The following is a 27364-nucleotide window of genomic DNA, read 5'->3' on the forward strand; positions in this document are numbered from 1 at the left end:
AATACTTGAATATTTACTATGTGCCAGGTACAACAGCACTTAAAATAGATCACTTTAATATTTCTTCACTTTTGGGGGTAAGTACTAGTATTATTCTGATGTTACAGTTGAAGAACCTGAGGTAAGTCACATGTTTAATAATAAGTGACTATAATGTATAGGTATATGCACATAGAGTAGGATCTGAAGTTTATCTTCTCCCTAAGTTTATGGGGACTTCCCCAACATAATGCATAGAAATGATCCCTGGACTGAGAACCAAAAGAACTCATTTCAGAAAGACAAGAGTCATTTTACTTCATTACCATAAATTTCTGGTTAAGGGATTCTTTAGTTTCCAAATTAATCAAGAGCTAAACCTCTGGAGAAGAGCAAGATGGCAGAGAAGTAGGAGACCTAAATTTCATCTGGCCCCAGGAATCCAGATGTTGTCAAAACATTCCGAACACCTACAAACTCAACAGGAGATTGAGGACAAGAAGAGCAGCAATTCTAGGAACAGAGAAGTGACCACTTTTTGGAAGGTGGGACCTGTAGAAAAGTGAATCTTAGGTGATATACGGGAAGAGAGAACGCAGGGGGAGGGGCTGGCTCTGGGCAAGTGGTAGAGCAGCGGAGCACAAAATTGGAACTTTTAGAAGTCTGCCCCACTGAGGGACATTGCTCTAGAGGCTAAGCAGGGGATAGAGCCCTTGCAGGACCTGCAAGGTCACAAAAAGACCAGGAGCATCTGAGTACAGTAGAGCTCCCAGGTATTGGAGTGGGGAAGCTGGCTACAGAGATGGAGCTGAGGAGTGAGCTCGGGGTTACCTTAAACCATGATCCAAGGCATAGTCAGATCACTATTCTTCAAGCAGGGACCCCACATGTGGCAGATCCAGGGAGACTGCCTCCTTCCTCCTCTGAGAGGAGTGGTGCGGGAATGAGTGGCAAGAATCTGTTGGGTTTGGGGACTCCAAATGGGGCCATGCACCAGAGATCAAAATGCTCGGGCACAGACCAGGTGAGCTCAAAGTGTGGTCAGAGACCAAGGAGAGTGGAAGGATTGACAGCTGTTCTCTGAGGACACACTGAGGAGGGGGGCCCCGAGCTCTCAGTTCGTCTAGGGCCAGAAATTGGGAGGCCACCATTTTCATTCCCATCGTCCAAAGCTCTACGGAAAGTGTTCACGGAACAAAAGATACCTAAAGCAAATTGAGCAGATTCCTTAGCCTGGTCCCTGGCAAGGGTGGACAGTTCTGCCTCAGGCAAAGACATTTGAGAATCACTGCAACAGGCCTATCCCCCAGAAGATTAGCAAGAGCATCCAGCCAAGACCAAGTTCACCAATCAATGAGAACTGCAGAACTCTAGAGCTAGGGGAATATAACACAAATAATTAATGGCTTTTTTCCATGGTTCTTTAATCCTTTAAAGTTAAATTTTTTAATTTATTTTTTTATTTTTAAAATTTTTTAATCTTTCCTATTTTAAGCATGTTTGACTATTTTATCTTATCAATATATTTTTAAAAAATCTTTTTATTTTCATTGTTATAGTCATAATCTATTCCTTCATTGTATTTAACCTAACTTTTTGTATACATACAGGTTTTTCTTTCTTTTAAGTTTTGGGATACCATTGCTTCTAACAGATCAAAATATGCCCTAAATCTAGCACATGGCTTTATTCTAGTCTCCACCCTGATCACATTCTTTCCTCTTTTTATTTATTTTTTCAACAACTACTTATCAATTCCTTTTTAAAAATGTTTTTAAAATTTTCATCTTTACAGTCATATTCCATCCCTTTATCTAGTTCACCCTTATTTTTATGTGTGTGTGTGTGTGTACGTATTTTTTTTTTAATTTGGGGAGATAATTTCTTCTAACAAAATACAGTCAAAATCGAATGTGTGGCTCTGTTCTACTCACCAGTATGTATGCATGTATGTATTTATGTGTATATATATATATAAAAGAACAAGAGGCAGTACTGATGGCTAGGGACCTAATCAATATGGCCATTAGTAAGACCTCAGAACTACAATTCAGAATGATAATTATCAAGGTGCTACCTGGGATCAAAAAAAGCCTGGAAGATACTATAGAATCTCTTTCTGGAGGTATAAAATCCCTTTCAGGAAAAATAAAAGAACTAAAATCTATCCAAGTTGAAATAAAAAAGCTATTAATGAGGTACAATAAAAAATGGAGGCTCTCACTGCTAGGATAAATGAAGCAAAAGAGAGATTTAGTAATATAAAAGACTAAATGATGGAGAATAAAGAAGCTGAAAAAAAGAAAGGTAAACAACTACTGGATTACGAGGGGAGAATTCCAGAGAAAAGTGGTATCATAAGATAAAACAGTATTAGAATAACTGGGATTCCTGAAGAAGAAGAAAGAGAGAGGGGGAAGAAGGTATATTGGAGCAGATGATAGCAGAGAATTTCCTTAATTTGGCAAAGGGAACAAGCATCAAAATTCAAGAGGCACAGAGAACTTCCCTCAAAATCAATAAAAATAGATCAACACCCTGTCACCTAATAGTAAAACGTACAAGTCTCAGTGACAAAGAGAAATCCTGAAAGCAGCTTGGGACAAGAGGTCTCTCTGGTAGAAATATTAGATTGGTGACAGACCTATCCACAGACCTGGCAGAGAAGAAAGGGCTGGCATGATATATTCAGAGCACTAAATTAGAAAAATAGGCAGCCAAGAATACTATATCCAGCTAGGCTGTCATTGGAAATAGAAAGAAAAATAAAAAGATTCCAGGACAAACAAAAATATAAAGAATTTACAAACACCGGGGCACCTGGGTGACTCAGTGTGTTAAGCCTCTGCCTTTGGCTCTGGTCAGGATCTCAGAGTCCTGGGATCGAGTCCCATATCAGGCTCTCTGCTCAGCAGGAAGCTTGCTTCCCCCTCTCTCTCTGCCTGCCTCTCTGCCTACTTGTGATCTCGCTCTGTCAAATAAATAAATAAATAAAATCTTTAAAAAAAAAAAAAAGAATTTACAAACACCAAACCAGCCCTATAGGAAATATTGAAAGGTGTCCTCTAAGCAAAGAGAGAGCCTAAAAGTAACAACCAGAAAGGAACAGAGATAATATACAGTGACAGTCACCTTACAGGCAATTCAATGGCACTAAATTCATATCTTTCAATAGCTACCATGACTGTAAATGGGTTAAATGCCCCAATCAAAAGACACAGGGTATCAGAATGGATAAAAAAAACAAGACCCATTGATATGCTGTATGCAAGAAACTCTTATTATACCCAAAGACACCTCCAGATTTAAAGTTAGGGGGTGGAAAACAATTTGCCATTCTAATGGACATCAAAAGAAAACATGAAAAAAAAAAAAAGAAAGAAAGAAAGAAAGCTAGGGTGGCAATCCTTATATCAGATAAATTAGTGTTTAAGTCAAAGACTGTAATAAGAGATGAGGAAGGACATTATATCATTCTTAAAGGGTCTATCCAACAAGAAGATCTAACAATTTTAAATATCTATACCCCTAACATCGGAGCAGCCAATTATATAAACCAATTAATAACAAAATAAAGAAACACATAAACAATAATACAATTATAGTAGGGGCCTTTAACACCCCCCACACTGAAATAGACAGATCATCTAAATAAAAGATCAACAAGGAAATAGAGGCTCTAAGTAACACACTGGACTATATGGGCATCACAGATATATTCAGAACATTCCATCCCAAAGCAACAGTATACACATTCTTCTCTAGTGCACATGGAACATTCTCCAGAAGAGATCACATCCTGGGTCACAAATTAGGTCTCAACTGATACCAAAATATTGGGATCATTTCCTACATATTTTCAGACCACAATGCTGAAACTAAAACTCAACCACGAGAAGAATGTTGGAAAGAACTCAAATACTTGGGGGCTAAACAGCATTCCACTAAAGAATAAATGGGTCAACCAGGAATTTAAAGAACAATTAAAAAAATTCATGGAGGGGTGCCTGAGTGGCTCAGTCGTTAAGCATCTGCCTTTGGCTCAGGTCATGGTCCTGGGGTCTGGGACTGAGCCCCATGTTGGGCTCCCTGCTCAACAAGAAGCCTGTTTCTCCCTCTCCCACTCCCCGTGCTTGTGCTTCCACTCATGTCTCCCTGTCTGTCAATAAATAAAAATCGTTAAAACAAAATTTTAAAAAAATCGTGGAAACAAATGAAAATGAAAACACACTGTTCAAAATCTTTGGGATACAGCAAAGGTTTTTTCTTGAGAATGAAAATTACATAACAATACAAGCCTTTCTCAAGAAACAAGAAAGTTCTCAAAGACAAAACCTTACCCTACACCTAAAGGAGCTGGTGAGAGAACAGCAAAGGAGCTGGTGAGAGAACAGTAAAGAAAGCCTAAACCCAGCAGGAGAAGAGAAATAAGAAAGTCAGAGCAGAGATCAATGAAATAAAAACCAAAACAATAGGAGATCAAATCAATGAAACTCAAAGCTGGTTCTTTGAACGAATTAATAAGATTGATAAATCCCAGGCCAGACTTATCAAAAAGAAAAGAGAAAGAACCCATGTTAATAAAATCATGAATGAAAGAGAGAGATCATAGCCAACACCAGAGAAATACAAACAATTATAAGAAAATATTACAGTCAGGGGCACCAGGGTAGCTCAGTGGGTTAAAGCCTCTGCCTGCAGCTCAGGTCATGATCCCAGGGTCCTGGGATCAAGACTCACATCTGGTTCTCTGCTCAGTGGGGAGGCTGCATCCTCCTCCCTCTCTGCCTGCCTCTCTGCCTACTTGTGATCTCTGTCAAATAAATAAATAAAATCTTTAAAAAAGCCCATATTACAAGCAACTATACAGTAGCAAATATGACAATCTGGAGAAATGGATGCATTCCGAGAAACATATAAACAACCAAAACTGAACCAGGAAGAAATAGAAAACCTGAACAGACCCATAACCAGTAGGAGACTGAAGTAGTCATCAAAAATCTCCTAACAAACAAGAGCCCAGGGCCAGATGGCTTCCCAGGGGAATTCTACCAAACATTTAAAGAAGAATACATATTTTCCTGAAACTGTTCCAAAAAATAGAAATGGAAGGAAAACTTCCAAACTCATTTTATGAGGCCAGTATTACCTTGATCCCAACACCAGAAAAGATGCCATCAAAAAAGAGAATTACGGACAAATATTCTTGATGAACATGGATGCAAAAATTCTCACCAAAATACTAGCCAATAGGATCCAACAGTACATTAAAAAGATTATTCACTACGATCACATTCCTGGGCTGCAAGGTCAGTTCAACATCCACAAATCAACCAATGTGATACAATACATCAATAAAAGAAAGAACGAGAACCATATGATACTCTCAGTAGATGCTGAAAAAGCATTTGACAAAGTACAGCATCCTTTCTTGATCAAAACTCTTCACAGTGTAGGGATAGAGGGTGCACACCTCAAAAACATCCAAGACATCTATGAAAAAACTCACAGTGAATATCACTCTCAATGAGGAAAAACTGAGTTTTTCCCGTAAGGTCAGGAACTCAGCAGGGGTGTCCACTATCACCACTGCTATTCAACATAGTACTGGAAGTCCTAGCCTCAACAATCAGACAACAAAGAGAAATTAAAGGCATCCAAATTGGCAAAGAAGAAGTCAAACTCTCGCTATTTGGAGATGAAATGATACTTTATGTGGAAAACCCAAAAGACTCCACTCCAAAACTGTTAGCACTCATATACAAATTTAGTAAAGTGTCAGGATATAAAATCTATGCATAGAAATCAGTTGCCTTTCTATATACCAACAAGACAGAAGAAAGAGAAATTAAGGAGTTGATCCCATTTACAACTGCACCCAAAACCATACCTAACCAAAAAGGCAAAGAATCTGTACTCAGAAAACTATAAAGTACTCATAAAAGAAACTGAGGAAGACACAAAGAAATGGAAAAACGTTCCATGCTCATGGACGGGAAGAACAACTATTGTGAAAATGTCTATGCTATGTAGAGCAATCTACACATTTAATGCAATCCCCGTTAAAATGCCATCATTCTATTCTTTTTTCAAAGAAATGGAACAAATAATCCCAACATTTTTATGGAACCAGAAAAACCCCAAATAGCCAAAGGAATGTTGATAAAGAAAGCCAAAGCTGGGCATCACAATTCCAGACTTCAAGCTCTATTACAAAGCTGTCATCATCAAGACAGTATGGTACTGACACAAAAATCAATGGAACAGAACAGAAAGTCCAGAAATGGACCCTCAACTCTGGTCAAGTAATCTTCAACAAAGTAGGAAAGAATGTCCAAGGGATAAAAGACAGTCCCTTCAACAAATGGTGTTGGGAAAATTGGACAGCCACATGCAGAAGAATGAAACGAGACCATTTCCTTACACCACACACAAAAATAGACTCAAAAGGGATGAAAGTCCTCAATGTGAGACAGGAATCCATCAAAATCCTTGAGGAGAACTCAGGTGGCAATGTCTTCGACCTCAGCCACAGCAATTTTTTCCTAGAAACATTGCCAAAGGTGTGGGAAGCAAGGGCCAAAAATGAACTATTAGAACTTCATCAAGATCAAAAGCTTTTGAACAGCAAAGGAAACAGTCAACAAAACCAAAAGAACTGATGGAATGGGAGAAGATATTCGCAAATGACATATCAGAGAAAGGGTTAGTAATCAAAATCTATAAAGAACTTACCAAACTCAACACCCAAAGAACAATTTATCTAATCAAAAAATTGGTAGAGGATATGAACAGATATTTCGGCAAAGAAGATATCCAAATGATCAACAGACACATTAAAAGTGCTCAATATCACTTGTCATCAGGGAAATACAAATCAAAACCACAGTGAGATACCACCTCACACCAGTTGGAATAGCTAAAATTAACAAGTCAGGAAATGACAGATGTTATCAAGGATGTGGAGAAAGGGGAATCCTACTACACTGTTGGTGGGAATGCAAGCTGGTGCAGCCACTCTGGAAAACAGTACGGAGGTTCCTCATAATGTTGAAAATAGAACTACCAAGCAATTGTGACCCAGCAATCACACTACTGGGTATTTACCCTAAAGGTATAATGTAGTCATCCAAAGGGTGCACGTGCCTCTTCGAATGTTTATAGCAGCAATGTCACAATGGACATTACAGCAACAATGGACATTACAGCAACAATAGCCAAAGTATGGAAAGAACCTAGCTGTCCATCAACAGATGAATGGATAAAGAAGATGTGGTGTGTGTATATATATAAATAATATGCAGCCATCAAAAAACCTTGCCATTTGCAACAATGTGGGTGGAATTAGAGGGTATTATCCTAAGTGAAGTCAGTCAACCAGAGAAAGACAATTATATGATCTCTCTGATATGAGTAATTTGAGAGGCAGGGCAGGGGGTCATGGGGGGAAGGGAGGGAAAAGATGAAACAAGATGAAACCAGAGAGGGAAACAAAACATAAGAGATTCTTATCTCAGGAAACAAACTGAGGGTTGCTATGATGTGGTGGGATGGATAGGGTGGCTGGGTTATTGACACTGGTGAGGGTATGTGCTATGGTGAGTGCTGTGAAATGTGTAAGTCTGATGATTCTCAGACCTGTATCCCTGAAGCAAATAATATATTATATGTTAATAATAATTAAAAAAAAACTACACCTCTAATCTGTATTCTAGAGTGTGTGTGTGGGTGGGGGGTTGGTGGGTTTCTTCAACTTGTCACGACCCACATAAATGCTTAATTGAGGTCTGCTTATGAGGATGGTTCATTTAATTACTAGGATCCAACATACATGTGTGCCCAAGGCATGGTGAATGAGGCTAAAGCTGGCAGCCTGCAATGGGTAACAAGATAAAAGCAGCCACCAGACCACTGAACAACCAGAGAAAAAATTTAGGAACGCTTGCCTTACTTTAAGGAACCCTTAACACAGCATAGTATGAAAAGCTGCTGGGTTTGGCCAATTTCCTATTGCTCAATGAAAGGAGATTTCATTTCTAATTATGGGTGAGCTATTTTTGTCCTACTCCCCTACAGGGTCACTACTTCTAATATTGAACTTATTAATTGGGGAAGCATTTTGGAAAATAGTTGAGATTAAGACTGATGGGTGCTATTTTAAACTATAGTCCAAAAAGAGACGCTGAAATAAGCAAGTTAGTGCATCCTTTGGTAAGTTGACAGGTGGTGAATTGTAGTAAAAGGAATTAAGCTCCAGGCAAAAATTAAGTCCTACAAAGCATAGCTTTATAATAATTTCTGTGCTTGCAAAACCTAGTTCTGTTAGCACAAGAACATTTAGTTTCTAGAGAAATTTTGTTTGAATGCCTGTGAATTAGGATAGCATTGAAGAAGAACTATTACAGCTTGTCTGTTTTTATAAAAACATTTAGATTTGTATTTCCCTTTCCTTGGTCTGGATGTTTATGACCTCATACCTTACCTAAGTTACAATAGTCTTTGAATGAGCCTTTCTGATGGTCATTCCTAATCTATCCCATTCTGCAAGCTTTGACCAATCGATCCTTTCTAAAACATCACTTGTACCATGTCACTCATTATCCTCTGTTGCTTAAGAATCTACAATGTCTCCCTGCTCTCCACTGAGTAAATTCCATATAATTCAACTTGGCATTCAGCCGGCCCCACCCTCTATATTCATTTTGAAACTAAATCCCCTCAGTCCTGCTGATTTCAAATTCCTCTTCATCACACAGACATACATAGCCTTTTCTCGTGCTTATTCTTTCTCAATCCATACTTTTTGTTTTTCAATGTCTAGCACTAAATCACTTCCTTAATGAACTTCTTGGAGATAACTCCCTACTCCTTTATTTAGCTATCTACTAATTCAACACCTGTTTTCAATGCAGCACAGAATACATGTTTCTAACAACCTTACCTAATTGCCTTACAATTGCACTCGATTTTTTTTTCATGTACATGTATTGTCTTTTCAATTAAATAATAAATTCCATGAGGGAACAACATGGATTTTCATTGCTGTTGTTGTTATGTTGTTGTTGTTACATGCTTCCCTGTATCCTAACACAGTGTTAGGCAAGCAGAAGGAACTTAATAAGTATGGGTTAGCGGAAGTGAAACATTTTCTACACAGCAGAGTGGAAAGTGCACCATGCTAAGAAGCTATAAAACAGGCTCTGGTCTTGACTCAAGGTAGCAGTTATCAACTGTTGAGTAAACGGTGGTGTTGAGTAAATCACTTAACTCCTCTAAGACCCAGTTTTTCAAATCTGCAAGCTAAGGATAATAATAGTATTTCCCTTGCCTATTACAAAAGCATAATGTGAATAAGGAATTAAATAATATATATGAGTGTTTTCTTCTCCAGAAAAGACATTTCCATATTTAGTGTATTTCCACATACAGTATGGAAGCCTAACTTCCTCCATCATGGAGATATTTTTAAAGTTAATTTTTAGTTGGTAGATACAGAGAGCAAGTGCAAACAAATGATGGAAAACAGTATGAAAAGCGAATTACAGTATGACCAAACAAGACTATGGGTAATGTTTCACAGAAGTTTTATTCATAATATCTCAAAGCTGAAAATAAACCAAACATCTACCAATAAGTCAATCATAAGCAAACTGCAGCACATTCATCCAACGAAGAACTACTTAGTAGTAAAACAAGAACGAGTTAGGAGGAATGAATCACGAAAACCATCATGCCAAGCAGAAGATGCCAGACCCCCCAAAAATACATTTGTATGCTACATTTAGATAAAATTCTAGAAAGACAAATTTAAGTAGACTATCAGATGAGCAGATTGGTGGTTACCTGGTACCAATGGTAGAAGAAGAGATTGACTGGGATGGGACATGAGCACCTTTTTGAAGTGAATAAAATGTTCTATACCTTGATTGTCATGGTGATACCATGGGTATATATACTTGTCAAAAGCCACTGATATATGTCTCAAATAGGTGTATTTCATTGTATGTAAATTTCACCTTAATAAAATTTTAAAACCTGCATTTGAAATTTATGTGTGACTTCACTGTGGTTCCTGCAGAGAAACAGAGTTCGACAGGAATATAAAGTAGGCTCCATGACCATGTGGAGCCCAATGTGGGGCTTGACCTCATTCCCTGAGCTGAGATCAAGAGTCAGGCCCTTAACCCAATGAGCTACTTAGGTGCCATGACTGACATGAGTATTAAATACAACCTTATTTTACAAATGGGAGAAAGAATGAATCACTTCCTCTTTTGAGTAGCATTGAGGATTTTAGCCATTAGGTCACTACTTTGGCAGCAAAGAAGGCACAATGCGATGAATTTGTTCATGGGCCTTTGAGATCTTCTACATCTGCCAAAATTAGATGCATTACTTTTTTCTTATTGATAAACTAAAATTCCTCCTTTTCAGGATTGAAAGGGGAATGTTATCATCTCATGGAAAAAAGGAGTATCTAAGGTCAGATTTCAACAGTCCACAAAATGACCAACCCCCACACTGCAGAACTTACATTTCTAGACTCTCAAAAAATCAGCAAAAGCTGATAACTGTACAGCTTCTGTACTCTCCAATTATCTCCTTTCAGAGCCAGAACACACAAACAGTTTTTTGCATTTAATTAAGTATTGCAATTCCAGATTATCTTTGATTAATGAAGAGCAATACAGCGTATAGCTAGAATTATGTGATTATTTCACAATTGATCTTTAATTATTCCATCTGATAATAATTTCACTAATTTTTCATAATGTTCTCATCTAGCTTCTTATAAATGAGCTATAACAATTAATAATTTTCATTAATTTTCCTTGAAAATGATGTGAAGTTTTAGATAGAACTCTTAACCTTCAAAAACTGTTTTTAAATTTTTAATTAAAGGATACGCTGAACTATCGTATGAAAAAACCACATGATTTCTTCATATACAGCAAGTCAAATAAACACTCAAACATTTCCTCTTTTTTGTTAAGTTTGGAAGTTGGTACTTGAGTGATTGGTATTAAATCATCTGTTTTTTATTCTCTCCTTCCTGCAATTTTCAAAACTTGGGTTTCAGTGTCAGATGTTGGTTTTATGCCAGCCTAACCCTTCCTACATGATTTGGGCCAATTTATTTAACCTCTCTAAATTACTTCAGCAGTCTGTTAGATGGGAAGTTAGAGCTTTCATTGGGAATGAGGTGGTGTTTTAAGACCCGGGATTGGATGAGGTCACCTAGGGTGATTGTGTTAGAGGGAAGGACCAAGGTCAAATGTTCAGGCACTCTACTCCCAGTCAGACAGAGAAGGAAAATTAGAAGAAGCAGACCGTGAGGTTGGAGATAAAACCAAAGGATTTTGTGAGAGGCAAAGAAGGAAGAAGAAGCCTGCAATGTACCAAATACCCTTAATATTCATTATTCCATTTAACACTCACACAGCCTTCTGAAGTACACTGTCAACAACATTTTAAAATGAGGAGAAGAAATCAAGCCAAGGTCATCTAGCCAATGAGGGCAGAGCTAAGACTTCAACCTACAGCTACCAGATTTAGAAGCCATTATCATAAATACCATGCTAATCAAACCATGTGTTCATAACATTTATCCTAGCGCCCGATTCATAGTAGGTGTTCATTGAATAGAGACTTTTGATTGGTTATTCACTCTTTAAGCACATTAAACTCTTCCCACTGCCATCTCTTGCTATATAGATTGAGACTATATACCACTCTGACATAGCTTAGGCAGGGAACAATAAAGTGACCAGGAGACCATCTGACTACAGAATCTGATCTTTTAGCAGTTGAGATTTTTAGAGACTCTTTGAACTGCCAAAGCTCATGAAAGGACAGAGCAGGAATAATGACTATTGATGACCTATACCTTTGTTCTAAAAATTTCATCCTAATTATATTTTGAGGGTATGACTTCCAAGTTGGTGGAAAATACATTGCCATTAATGTGTAGAAACCCATTCACTGCTTCTAAATACATGTAAAGGAAATTTTAAAGTAAAAATAGCTGCCATTTATTAAGACTATCCAATGTGGGGGTGTCTGGGTGGTTCAGTCACTTAATTGTCTGCCTTCAGCTTGGGTCATGGTTTCAGGGTCCTTGGATTGAGACCCCACTCCCCACATTGGGCTCCCTGCTCAGCAGGGAGTCTGCTTCTCCCTCTGCTACTCCCCCCACTCATGTTTGTTCTCTCTCTCTCTCTCTCAGAAAAAAAGAAAGAAAAAAAAAAGGATATCCAATATGCCAGGTATTGTGCTGAATATTCAATGCACATTCCTCAACAATGTGAGATAAGCATCATTAACCCCATTTTCTACATAAAAAAACTGAGATTTCAAAAGTTTGAGTAATGTGCTGATGGTCACAACTTGGGATGGCAAAACCAGGATTGAAACTCTGAAACTCACTTCAGATTTAATTCTATTCAATATATCCAAAATTGATTATTTGGCTAAGAAGAAATAGATTGGCTTATTGCACATTGAAAGTTCTTGCAGATAAGTGAATATTCCCAAGTAGTTAATACAATACTTCAGGGAATCAAATTTTAAAATTGTCAATTGTTGGGAAGTAGAACCTTTTCTAAAATTGTTGCATGCCTTTCTGCAGTCTTAATACAGAACACTAGATAAGGGTTTACATTTTCTTGATAGCATAAAGTATTGATTATAATCATTAGTCATGGTACTATTTCACAGGTGTGAGACTCAGTGGGTTGCAGAGTTAAATGAATGACACCCTAGTACCAAGAATTTATTTTCTTCAAAAGATCTTTTACTGTTAGCTGACTTTATTTAGGACATTTGCAACTTTCTTTAAAAAAGTAGAAAAGAAAAGTATTCACGTATCAGACCTCTGGAAAGACTATAACACAGTCAACTCTATACAAACTATATTAGGGAATCGAAACTCAAAATAACAGTCTCTCAAGCAATTTCCTCCTCCTCTAGAAAATGATTTTGTTTCATGGTGCTCTACCTTCCCTTTGTCTGTCAACAAGAGTCAGAATGTAGTATAGGATCTCTGCGTTAGCAACACAAGGAATAAGAACCTCTTCTTACAAGTCTACACCTACAGGTCTTTCTGACTCACTCACAGTGAATCCCCTGATGGGGATGGAGTGTCAAACTTCCAGCACCACTGAGGCCCGTGGGTGGCTTAGGCGGTTAAGTGTCTGCCTTCGGCTCAGGTCTTGATCTCAGAGTTTTGGAATTGAGCCTCATTTTGAATTCCCTGCTCAGTGGGGAGTCTGCTTCTCCACCTCTCTCTACCCCCTTTTGCCCCCCAACTTGTGCTCTCTTTCTCTTTCTCTGAAATAAATGATTTTTAAAAAAAAAAATCCAGCACCATTGAAGAGAGTTTTAAAGAGAGGATACTTCAAAACTTGCAAATTGTTTAAAACTATAAGGTGATAACACAGAGCTAGACTGCAAGTTCAGAATTAAAGAGAGATAGAGAGACGAGACTCAACTATTCAAAGAGATTTAGAGTATAAAAAATGCAATCATTTGATCTTTAAAGTTACAATGGCCATCAACAGTCTTTTAATACAGTACTTCAATATTCTGATTAAGATTAGATCAAGTGCCTCACAATATCAATACCTATAAAGAAGGTTAAAAAAAAAGTTCAGGACACAATCTCTTCTTCCCAGTAAACTACTTTGTGTGGCAGGAGTTAGTTTTATGACCATTTTGAAAAGATCATTCACTGAATGTACCAAAAGATCAACGAAATGGCCAAAGAAGTATGTTCTTACTGTGTTAAATGTCTGGCATATTAGAAAGATTGGGGATAATGGTAATTCCCAATTACTTGTTATTTTCATAGAAATAAAAGGTTTATGGAAGATTACCTGAGGTTCAATTTGACTAGTTTAAAATACAATAGATAGGTTTAATCAGTCATTTAAAAACTGTTCAAAAAAAAAAAAACCCTGCTCAAGTGTTGGTTTTAATCAGGTCTGTGGTCTGAAATACCCATTAAGTGTTTTTTTGGCTGTATGAGTTATTGGTTTATTTCTACTGGTTGTATTTAGCTTTCTCTCATGTCTCACTTAAAAGCACTGAAGTTATAGGAACCCAATGTTTTTATATACACATCCTTCTTTCCTCTTCCCCACCTCTTCCTTCCTTGCTATCTCTCTCTCTATTTTCTGTTCCTCATATTTTCTCCTCCCTTTGTTTCTTTCACCTACTGAGAGTCAATTACATACCAGGCAGCCTGCCTGGGCTTGCTCAAAGAAACAATTAAAATTAATTTCCTTAAAGGGGTACTCTATAATTTTCCTTCAAGGTTTGGACTACATGCTTGGGAATGTATTTTAAACTACACATTTTATGTTACATGCTGTTAGTTATAACTTGTATGTTCTACTATAACATAGCTTAGCTTTGCAACACAGTAAAATAAATGACCTAATTTCATTCTCAATTAATCATTCCTATCATCTATCGTGATTAGTACAAAGTCAGATTAGGTGAAAACAATGATTCATACTCTCAGAAGCTATGGCAGAAAGCGAGACCCGACTGATCCTTTTACTAAGTGCCCTGGTGCCTGCTCCCATTGCAAAGCTGTCAATGATGGATATGGCTCTAATGCAGCACCCCAGGACCCTAAGGGGTATGGAGATGTAAGCAGCCTATGAAAGAGCTATCCATCCTATCTTTTCTTTCCCTTGAGCTAGTATTCTCCCCTACTCTTGAGTCTGGCAAGCTCCTTTGCTTCTCCATGGCTGCTCTGTTACCGGTGGCTTCTCTTGTCTATCCTCTTTGCCTTCCCCATTTTGTGCTTTTTTCCCTTGTTTCTTCCAGGACTCTACTCTAAACTTTCTGGTTGAGCAACTTGATTTTCACAGCAGCAAATGGTGCCTTCATGCTTTCCTCTTAGTCATGTAAGCAACAGCATTTTACTTCTAACAGCTGGATATTTGGACCTCTGACCTACTGGTTCACCCACTGGGAAGCTATGTCATACAATGATAAAGAGCTCAGTCCATGGACTCAGATTAAAGCTGGACTCTACCGCCTCCAGCTGGATGACCTAGGATGCTTACTATCTCAGAGACTTAGTTTTTTTTCATGTGAGAAATGGGAATTAGAAATAACACTACCTATTTCATATAGTTACCATGATGATGAAATGAAATAAAATCACCTAAAGCATTTAAAGCAGTGAAATGGTAAGCACTTAATCAGTCTTAACTATTTAAAAAGTTATGTTGTATGTTGCTCAAGATTTGTGCCCCTCCTTTTTATCTGTGCAAAGGATTATTTTTAAAAAGACAACATTTTGTATATTTTGATTTCCTGATGATGACTGATATTATATTTTCAGATACTCTAAGTATTATAATGACACACAATAATTTTTGATGGCATGTGTTATTTTTAATCTGTAAATGCCCTTGAAGAACAATGAGCTTTCACAAACACACACCTGTTTGTTGTTCCAGATCAGCAGACACTCCCTTGTAACTTTCAGTTAGAATGGGCACATGCATCTGCAAAAATAATAAGCAGGTTGATAATAATAAGAAAGAGATCCATTCAGATTAATCTTTAGAAGCACAGGGAACTTCATTTTTTCTTGCCTATGCTATAAAAACTTTCATCTGTCATTTATTAATATTGAAGAATTTGATCACAACTTACATTGGGTACAGATGAATGCTAATAAAAAACATACAATCCTTTATAAATGCTAAAAATGAACTAAGGGCAAAGACATATCAGGAAAAGAAAGCAGCATGGGGGTAATTCTGTTAAGAATGGCTTAAAAGCCTGTATTATACTACTGCCATGTAAGAAGGGAGAGGCTGCTGCCAAACACATTGCTGAAATGAGAATTGTTTAAACTGCAAAAAGCATGACATGTGAATATCTTAAAATCCCAAGGTCACTTACAAAGGAGAACCAGGTGATGAAACACTGGAGAGGCAAAAATTACAGCCATAGCTTGCCTCCAGTTACCTGTTTCAAAACGAGAGATTTTCTTCTGTATCCAGATTAATGCAAAAATTTAAGAAACAGAAGGTTAAGAACGTTTTTGTTGGTTACTCTCCCTCTTTCTTCCCTGGTTATTTTTTTAGTGCCTTACATCAGAATAACCTCTGCAATTGAAAAATTCATATTTTAAGACCCCCAAATAAATAAATATTAGAAAATTGGGATCTTCCTATGACTGGGTCCAGCCTTGTCCAGTTTCAATATGTTGCTCAGGTTTTTCTTATAGGCACCTCTGTGAAGAGTCACTGGTCTAATCACATCGACTATACAGATGAGGTAAATAAAGGACTAGAAAATTAGGGGAAAGGAGGATTAAAATTCTTTGGTCCTCTACATAATGCATGGAGACCCCAAATGAAGTAGTGATTTAAAATGCAGGAGCAAGTCCCATTACCACAAATTACTCCTTTTGTTTTCTTGGTAAAGTTAAATTTTTTTTTTTTTCTCCCTTAGTTTCTCCATCTGAACTGGGTGGAGGTATCATATTAGCAGGTAAAGTTGTAATGACAATTAGCTAAGTTATGACATGTCAAGCACAAAAAAATAATCTAACAAAGAGAGTACTCAATACCCAGTAGCTGAATTTATTAGGTGACAATTCTTTGCTAAGATTTTGCATGTTATATTGTTTAATCCTCATGTAACCCCTGACTATAGGGCCATATTATTCCCATTTTGCAGATGGAAAAACAGACTCAGAAATGTTAAATAACCTACCAGAGACCACCCATCAGTGAGCAATTGTGGAACCATTTAAAACCATTTTTCATAATTCTAAAAAGCCAATCCCATGACACAACAGTCAGTTATCTCCTAGATCCCGGGAAAAGTACAACAGATTTAAATTTTTTTGGCAACTGAAGACATAAAAATGAACCAAAGCCTTTAAAAAGTTATAGTGTAATCTACCTTTTCTGCAAATTGGAATGATTCATTTCAAACATTTACATTCTGTTTCTAAAGTAATAATACTGAAATGAAAGTATCTAAAAGGACTGCACTCTCTTGGGCATAAATAAATGTCCCTGGCATGAATTATATGTGTAACTGTGATTGCTTTGGAGAAGAGAAAGAGGAAAAAAAAAAAACCCACAAGTGTAAAGAAGTGTTGCCAGCTGCCTTTAGGTAAAAGTCTGTAAGATTATTTTTGAGCTTCCAATGGACGTTGATTTCTGTATGTACTGAGAAATTTGCCAGACCACCTGTTACCCACCCAAACTAGAAGAGACCATGATGTCTGGTGAAGCTTTGTTCCTTTTCATCAGTGCTACTTGACTAAGTTTCTACCATGTTACTTTCTTCTTACCCATCAAAAACTCCAGAGGCAATAGTCTACAGGTGAAACAGTGTGAGAATTTTATCAAAAGAAAGTAAAGACTAGTAGTGCATGAATTTCTCAAATCTAAACTAGAGTCCAAAGGGAGAATTCATCCAGTAGAAACAAGCCACCCATGCAAACGATCTGCAGAATAACCACATGACAGACCCAGTGGTGATTTCATAGTTGCCAATAAAGCAAGCTTAGAAGCCTCCCAAGGAGACAAATGTTTTTGAAAAATATCTTCTACCACTTAGCATATGGATCTGTGATTGCTGCCCAAACAAAAGGATAAAGCAAGGTAGGACAGAGCTGTAACTGAAAAATATTTGTCCTTCTTGCTTTTGTTACAATAGAGAGATGCCTGTCTTTTCTATTCTTTTTCTTTTCAGAGCTCCCAGAAAGAGGGCCAGTCTTTCTGACCAATGTTGGGATTTAATACCAGTCTCTCTGATCCTCAGGGGAAATGGATTTATTAAGAAGATGCACGTCTTAAAAAAAAAGAAGAAGAAGAAGAAGAAGAAGAAGAAGAAGATGCAGGTCTTGATTTTCCTACCATTTTAAATTTCAGCAGCTTGAAATATTCTTCTGCTGAAGGAGATAGGAGTCCAATAGAGGAGCTGGCAAATATTTTCATTTAAGTCTCTTCCCTCTCTCTCTACTCTACAACTTGCTACCAAGTCAGATTTCCGTGTGCTCTTTGCATGGGGTTTTGGAATTGTGAAACCAGAAGGTCTAGTCTGCAGGGCAGAGAAGCATCATGAATTACCCTGCCATGCACCCTGTGGCTGATGGGAGGAAATCACAAGCTTGGAAGGGCATCTGACTGGAACCTCCTTGGCTAGAGGAACTGAAAAGAAGGGATGCCTCATTGGCAGTGAATAACAATGTCATCATATTCTTTCCCTTCTTCCAGGCACCACCCATTTTTTTTCTTCTCCTTAAAGGAAAAAAATGCATATATAATATTTGAAACAAAGACAAGGTGAGGGAAAGAAAATTTACCTCTCCCTAATCTCAAATGTAACAAAAGACAATGTATTCAGAAGTGCAAAATTTTTGTTTGAATGAATGATCTCATCTAGTCTTGCCAAATGCTACCCAATGAATCACAATTAACTGGGTGCCTAATTAACTCCAGTGGAAAAAATTTAGGCATCATATGGTAAATAATTCAAAATCCACAGGAAATACTCAAAAGGGAACCCAAAGACTCAACATTTTTAAAAGGATGCATTTTTACCTAGGTGTAATGTTAAAAATTTGCTTAAATTTTTGAACAAATAAACTGATATTAAGAATAAAATGTGTCTCTGTCACCAGAAGCAGCAGGAAAGCTGAGCTCAAGCAGTGTGATGTTACCTGTAAGTAAGCAATAGGGAAAATAGGCAGTGTATACAACCTCCAGTGGACAGGGAATGTTTCATTATATGGAGGTCTTTACAAGAAGATGAGGATCAGTATAGGATCCAAGATCAGGAATAATACAGATTTACTCTACATAAGTGACCACATCAGTCAGCAGATAGGTGTTCAAAGTGACAGGATATTTTGGGGAGCAAAAGTATTTTAGGGAGAAGAGGGACACAGAACAAGTAGCTCTCACCATTTCTTCCTTTACAGGCGATCACAATCTGGTTCCTGTAAGACTTCTGAGATAATAAGAAAATGAAACAAATATATACAATCAGGTGTGAAATTATATTAGACACTATAAAAGTGTTACTGGTATTGAAAGTGAAGGAAAAATCAGTGAGGTCTACATTTCTTAGGGAAGACTCAACAGAAGTGGAAATTGAGAAGAACGTGGAAATTCTGACAGCATAGCACTGAGAAGTTGGGGCAAAGATTTTCACATAAAAGAAAGCTGATGAGCAAAGACATAGAAGTGGGGATGAAAGGTGTGTTAAGATCTCCTACTATTAATGTATTCATATCAATATGACTTTTTATCTTGATTAACAGTTTTCTCATGTAATTGGCTGCTTCCATATTGGGGGCATAGATATTTACAATTGTTAGATCATCTTGGTGGATAGTCCCTTTAAGAATTATGTAGTGTCCTTCTGTATCTCTGACTATAGTCTTTAGTTTAAAATCCAATTTATCTGATATGAGAATCACTACCCTGGCCTTCTTTTGAGGCCCACTGGCATGAAAGATGCTTCTCCATCCCTTCACTTTCAGATAATCATATCAAAAAATGGGCAGAAGATATGAACACACACTTTTCCAATGAAGACATACAAATGGCTATCAGACACATGAAAAAATGTTCATCATCACTAGCCCTCAGGGAGATTCAAATTAAAACCACATTGAGATATCACCTTACACCAGTTAGAATGGCCAAAATTAGCAAGACAGGAAACAACATGTGTTGGAGGGGATGTGGAGAAAGGGGAACCCTCTTACACTGTTGGTGGGAACGCAAGTTGGTGCAGCCTCTTTGGAGAACAGTGTGGCGATTCCTCAAGAAATTAAAAATAGAGCTTCCCTATGACCCTGCAATTGCACTCCTGGGTATTTACCCCAAAGATACAGATGTAATGAAAAGAAGGACCATCTGTACCCCAATGTTTATAGCAGCAATGGCCATGGTCACCAAACTGTGGAAAGAACCAAGATGCCCTTCAACGGATGAATGGATAAGGAAGATGAGGTCCATATACACGATGGAGTATTATCCCTCCATCAGAAAGGACGAATACCCAACTTTTGTAGCAACATGGACGGGACTGGAAGAGATTATGCTGAGTGAAATAAGTCAAGCAGAGAGAGTCAATTATCATATGGTTTCACTTATTTGTGGAGCATAACAAATAGCATGGAGGACAAGGGGAGTTAGAGAGGAGAAGGGAGTTGGGGGAAATTGGAAGGGTAGGTGAACCATGAGAGACTATGGACTCTGAAAAACAACCTGAGGGGTTTGAAGCAGCAGGGGGGGTGTGGGAGGTTGGGGTACCAGGTGGTGGGTATTAGAGAGGGCACAGATTGCATGGAGCACTGGGTATGATGCAAAAATAATGAATACTGTTATGCTGAAAAAAAAATAAACCTAAAATATATATATAAAAAAAAAGTAGGGATGAGCAAGTTATGAGTAGGATAAGACAGAAGAGAGGTATATGGCACACAGGAAGAATTCTGAAATACTGGGATAAGCCAGTTGATCAGACAGTTGGAATAAAGTTCTGTAATTTGGACTTTATCCAATTGCTTCTCGGCCTTTTGGCTAAGATCAAGTGTGGACTTCATCCAGAGGGTTCTCTGAAGCCATTTAATAACATTAATAGTAGTAGTATTACTAATAACAACTTATTTATTGAATAATCCTTAAAACATAGTAGGCACTGTCTAAGCATTTTATATGCATTACTTCCTAAAATTTTCCCAAAAAATTTAAGGCAGGAAACATTATTGTTTCCACATCAAGATGAATTATTAAAAAGTCAAAGAATTTCAGAAAGTTCTCCAGATCCATGCTGGAGGATCAAAGATGCTTCACCTCACGACTTAAGAGAGGAAAAAGATGAAATCTAATGTTTTCCACATCAGCAGTAATTACTGAGTGCATGTTAGATGCTATTTCTCTTAAGGTTACATGTGAGAGACATGTTATCTGATTTCCCAGAGTCATAATTCTTGATTCCCTATAAGATTAACACCATGATAGTTATCTTATGATAACTCATCAAACACTGCAGATCCCTGCACGTAGATCCTCCCCAACACACATAACTCAATAATTAGACTAATACACAGAAAAGCCAGATACCCTGTATGTTCATGTATATGGCAGAGCTCAGAGTCATATCCAAATCAATCTTTTTCCTAAACAAGGGGTTGGCAAATTATAGCCTTGCAAGCTAAATATGGCCCACAGCCTGCATCTGTATGGCTCATGAGCTAAGAATGATTTTTTAAAAATTTTTAAGAGTTTATTTATTTATTTGCAAGAGAGAGAAAAAACAAGCATAAGTTGGTGGGGGAGGAAGGGCAGAAAGAGAAGCAGACTCCCCTCTGAGCAAGAAGCCCAACACAGGCCTCAATTCCAGGACCTTGAGATCATGACCCACCAAAGAGAGATACTTAACTGACTGAGCCACCCAAGCGCCCCAATTTTTACATTTTTAAATGACCCCTCCCAAAAAATTAAATGAAGAATATCTCATGAAACATGAAAATTAAATGAAATTCTAATTATTATGTCCATAAATAAAATTTTACTGGAACACTATGCACATCTGTTTAGGTAGTGTTTATGGCTGCTTTCATATGGCAATAGCGGAGTTGAGTAGTTGCAACAGAGACTACCTGGCCTACAGTGCTTAAAATATCTTCTCTCTCATTCTGTACAGATCACTTTTTCTGACTCTGTCCTAAATCATGATCTTTCCACTCTATCTCTTCGCCTTTCAGTATGTTATTCTATCCCTAGAATGCACACATGTGACAGAGCCAAGAAGAATACCACAAAAAATAGGGGACATTTCTCCATCACTTTTAATTTCAGACTTGTAATAACTGGCATATTGAAGGCTATTTATTTTCTCCTAGGCTGTAGAACTGAAATGCAAATGCAGAGTGGCAGAAAAAAAAATATGTGCTATGGGTATATTTTATGAAGATTTTTCTGGGAGAAAAAAATAAAGTGGATCTGAGACAAGAAGACAACTTGGAGGATACTTTCAGTGATTCAGGCATCAGGTGTCGAAGTCTCAAGCTGCTGGGTGTTTGCAGAATGATCATTATACTCCAAACCTGAGTCATGAAACCAACTGCTTCTCTAGAAGGATATTTGAGAAAAATAAAAATAAGTGGCCTGTTATTATATTTTAAGTGTTCATTATCACCGAGAACTATGTATTTGCCTACCGGGTTTCAAACAACTGGCCACTTACAAAGGTATTTTAACCCAAATATGTCAGTTCTTCAGCTATTTACACTAAGCCAAACATTGAGAGGACCATTCTCTGAAATCCTTCAACTTCATCTGCTACACCTCTTATGATAAACTTGACTCAAAACTATGCACTACAAAACTCTTCATTCAAGTAGTTCGTGCTTTGGTGTTTAGAGATCACCTCTGCCATGAGTCAGTCATTAGCAATGTGGGAGACACTGGATATATTTATCAGTTTTATATCCAGTTTTAGGTCTCATGTTCTCAAAAATTAAGGCAGAGATTGGACAAAGTGTGTATCTCATTGTTGCACTGGAATCAAATAGCAAGGTTTGACATCTCAGGCACTAATTACCAACTGGGAGTCATAAAGTGTCAGACTATAGCCGGCGACTTTTTATAGGTAGCAACTGCTAACAACGGCAAGCAGTGTTTAAAGAAAAATACTGCTGCCTGGTATTTGAGGATCTGATTCTCAAAAATCTGTTTGTTTGAGCTAATGTGTCACACTGTCAAGTCTGTGTCAACCATAAAGGTGATATGCCAAAATGACAACCAGTTTACTAAGGTAAAAATAAATGTGTTTTCCCCTAAACTGCAGTTTGCTTAACCTCATTTTAAAAATAAACTGCCTAAAGCAGACAGGGAAACTTTGGGTATCATCAGCTGTCCACATTTGAGCACCACTATCTTAAAAACTCACACACCAAAAGCTTTTAAGAAGGTGCTCTGTAGTGCTTTTTCATTAGGGTCAGTTTGTCTGGTAATTATCGCCTGAGAGTATTGGGACTGTAGTTTCTCTTTCTTTCTGTGCTAGGGAAAGCCAAGGGAACTGCCCCATGCCCAACCCCACTTTCTGGTTCTAAGTGAAGTTTTTCTGGTGTCAGTTTATGCCCCAGCATCTTTGTGGGTTTGAGAGCCTAAATGTTCTTCCCCATCAGGTCATCACTTTTCATTTCAAGACTCCTGTTGAGCAGAGTCAAAAGAGCAACCCCATAGAGGTTGACAGGAAGAAGTGAAAGGGATTTCAGAAGAAAGGGACCATGGGGTCTTCCATTTATCTGAAAAGGGCCATGGATAAAATGTTAGGCATCATCAAACACATACACTTTAACAGGACTTTGCCATCTGGCCCACTTATCCTTGGGGGCAGATTGAAAGGGATTGGGAAGTCATCTTTACTTAGATTTATACACATAATTGAGTAAGTAATATTTCCTATATGTAGGTAGGATACTTAGTCAAATACTTACAGATGCCATAATTAATAAAACAGAATTTCATTTAAAAACATTAATGATTTTGCCTTTATATGTTTTAAATAAATAGTATGTTTATTTTATATGTTTTAAATATGTTTTATATATATATATATATATATATATAAAATAATGTTTTAAATAAACAGTAACCAATGAAGTACAACCAAAAGAATTTAGAAGTCAGATATAAGTTTTGGTATTTTAAAAACTACTCAAACTCAAAATCCTTGGGAATAATGTGTCTGAGACTTTATTTTAAAAAAAAATCTAAAAGATCAGAGGGAAAAAATATATTATTCCATGGTTAATGATGCGAAGAACATATGGAATTTATCTTCTAAATAGTTAAGCTTCTATAGTGGATTATTAACCAGATGGTTTCAGAAAAGAGATGATCAGTGTGAACCAGCATAAATTTACTACAAACAAACAAATCTAATTTCCCTTGACAAAAGGGTTACTACATCGATTGGCTGAAAAAGTACTATAGATATTCTTTATCTAGATTTCAATAAAACAGATGACAAAGACTCCCATGATATTCTTGTGGGCAAAAAGAAAATACGGTCCTGATAATAATACGGGGTATCAGTTGGAACACTTGGCAAATGACAGAAAACTAACGCCAACTGGCTAAAGCTAAAGAGTTCATGTTATGGCTTATGCAACAGAAAAATCTAGACCTGGCTTTGAATCTAGAACAGCTGGGTGAGGGTTTGGTCTCTTTCTCTTTATCTCTTGGCTCCACTTTCATATGTCATTTGAATGCTTAGTTAGGCCCTCTCCATATGGTGACTTCCAGCAATTCCAATCTTAAGTCCTCCCAGTTTCAATTTCAGCAACAGTCTCTCTTCCCAGCAATTCCACAAAAGGTCAAGAATTTAATCTCACTAGAATGACTTAGATTATGTGCCCAATTCTGTAGCCAGCAGTAGTCAATATTCTCATTGACCAAGATAGGTCATATGACACTCTTGGAACCAGGGAGAGACTGAGCACAACATTTATATCAAAATTATACGAAGTGATAATAGCAGAAGAATATTTCCTCAAGAAAAATGTTTTTCTAGAAGAAGGAGAAATGGATGTTAGAAAGCACAAACAACAGATGTCTATACTTATGGTTAGGTATTGAAAGATTTTTACATGTATCTGTGTATCAATTTAGAGAAGTCCTTGATACCCTGGGACTTTATATTTGGTCTGGCTCTTTAATGAAGTCACTGAATAAATGCTTATGATATACTCAGCTGATGAAAAAGTTTACTTAATATGTTGGATGCCTTAATTATGATTCAAAAATGACTTTGACATGTTAGACCCATGGGTTAAAACCAAGATGATGGAATTTTACACTCATAGTGTAAGGTTTTTGCATTGATGTTCAAAAATCAATTATGTAAGTAGAAGGTATGGAAAGTTGATGTGACAGAAGTTGATTTGAAAAAAAAAAAAAACCACACAACAACAAAAAACCAAAAAACAAAACAAAAACCCATACCTTACTGCAAGCTCAAACTGAGCCAACTAGAGTAATCTTTTGGCTGCAATATTATGCACTGTTCAGATCAAGGTCAGTAATAGTTTGTCTTTTTGTGCAAGTCCTATCAGATCCACAATTTACATAGCATTCTGGATATTCCATTTTGATTTGGGGTGATCTCCTTTACATGCTTACCACAGTTCACAATTATGTATTTTTTTTATTGTTCTTTGATTCGTGTTTACCTCCCTCTTCTTAAATAAAATTTTATTGAGAGCAGGGTCCAGCGACATGAATGTGTGTGGATTTGTGTGTTACCAAGGGGTCACCACATGGTAGCATCAATAAATATGTTTTCTGGGGAAAAAAAGAAACCTAGAAGTATCCCAAAGAAGATAAGGATTATGGAAAGTAATCTGGGAACTCTCTTATGAAAAAAAAAAAAAAAAAGATGAAGGAACAGATATGCTGAGCTTAGAGAAAGATACTGAAATATTATGGTACCTGTCTTTATATTTCTGAAAGTCCTGTGGATGAGCAACTGGTGTGCATAGAATAATGCCCCCTCTTTTTCTTTAACCATTCAAATTGAACTTAGATGAACATCTCTTCACAATGTTGTACAAGGAGTTTCAATTGGGTAGGAGGAGAGATGACTAGCTTGTAAGGTTCCTTGCAATTCTGATAGGATAAGATAATCTAATTCTGCAAATCCTACCAAACTCTTGGGAACCTCATCCAGTGTCTTGTCCAGTCATGTCAAATTAGTACCATTCTAGGGAGACAGGGTTGTACTGAGCCACACAAAAGTGAGTTATTCTCTGTGCCAAAAGTTTTAAATTATGGCAGGTCTGCCTGCAACAGAGACTTTTTCTCTTATATATGTAAGAATGAGGCAATCACAACTTGGGTCTACATGAAAAAGAAGCATCAGGCTGATATACAGCACATATAAGTCAAATTCCTGCTTCATTTTTCTTCCTCTTTCCCTTCCTTCCCAAGAAGAGAGTTTTGAAACATCTTTTGATACAGGTGAGCCTCTGCTTGGCATTTGGAGAACTTTTTATTTAACTATGTATTTTTTAAAAATTGCTTATTTTAAGTAATTTGTAATTGTTTATATAGTAATTATTTATATGGTTTTATATTTGCATATGGACTGAAGTATATATAAGTATACATGTAAATTTAAATTTTAAATTATTTATATTGTGAACAGAACTAGACTTTGGTATGTTCTATATATTCTAAAGAAGGCAACTGATCTTTCATTCAAATTTCTCTCCCACTTGAAGGCTTACATCCTTCTCTTCTTTAAAAATCTAGATTAGATTCCTCCTGTTCGTATTAAGACCCACCATATTTAGGGTTCTTATCCAGTTTTACTGTCTCATTTTTTTTGACAATATAAATCCAGTTTCCTGTAGCAGTATGGGTAGCATTATGTGCCCAACACTGTGCTGTAACTGTAACTGATGGTAGGAATTTCCATTTGACTGTAAGCAATGACAGGCAATCAATCAGTGTGCTGTCTGTCCTCTTGTGTAAAGCCATGAAGAGCCCAACACAGTCCTGAGCACATAATGTTGTTTAATCCTTAAAATAAAACTGTACTTTTGGGGAAAAATATGATCCTCTTTTCCTGATAATTTTCATCATTTCTTCAAATGCATCTGTGAGAACCCCTGGGGTTTCAAGTCAGTGCTTAGATTCTTTAAAAAGTGTTTTTACAAAGGAATTCATCTATAATCAAAGCAGCAATAATGAGTCAACCTGGGAAACATGATAATTTCTCCTAAGGGTTAAATTGTTTCAAATCAGAAGTCAAAATTATATTTATACTAATGACAACCTTAAAAATGTAACACAGCATCCAATTTTTGCATAAAAATTACACATTTTAAATACCAAAAGCTTGATGTGAATTTTACACTCTGTTTATGTTAAACCAAAAAAGTGAACTTAAAAGTAATCATGTAAATTGAATGATAATAAGAGTTCCTTTATATTTTTAGACTACTTCAAATGAATAATTTAAAAGGCATCAAGCAAAATATTTTATTAACATAAAGTTAATGGTATATTTTTATAGTACCTGATTTTCAAAAATTTGCACTAAGACATTATCATAATCAGCTCATGTCAGTTGTGTGCCATTTTACATACACTATTTTTGAATAAAGTTAATGCACTCATTGGCACAGAAGCTCAGTTTAAATCTCATTCCTGAACTATCACTGCTAGCCTTATTAAAATACTTTTAATTTGCCAACTTCTATGTAAATCTGAGGTGAAGATGGCTTTACTCGTTGAAATGTAATTTCTATCAGCAGTGTTTCTGACTATATAACAAGGTCACATAAAAAAATTGAGTCGTTTTTGTTAAA

The sequence above is a fragment of the Mustela erminea genome, chromosome 3, assembly GCF_009829155.1.
Source record: "Mustela erminea isolate mMusErm1 chromosome 3, mMusErm1.Pri, whole genome shotgun sequence".
Lineage (NCBI taxonomy): Eukaryota > Metazoa > Chordata > Mammalia > Carnivora > Mustelidae > Mustela > Mustela erminea.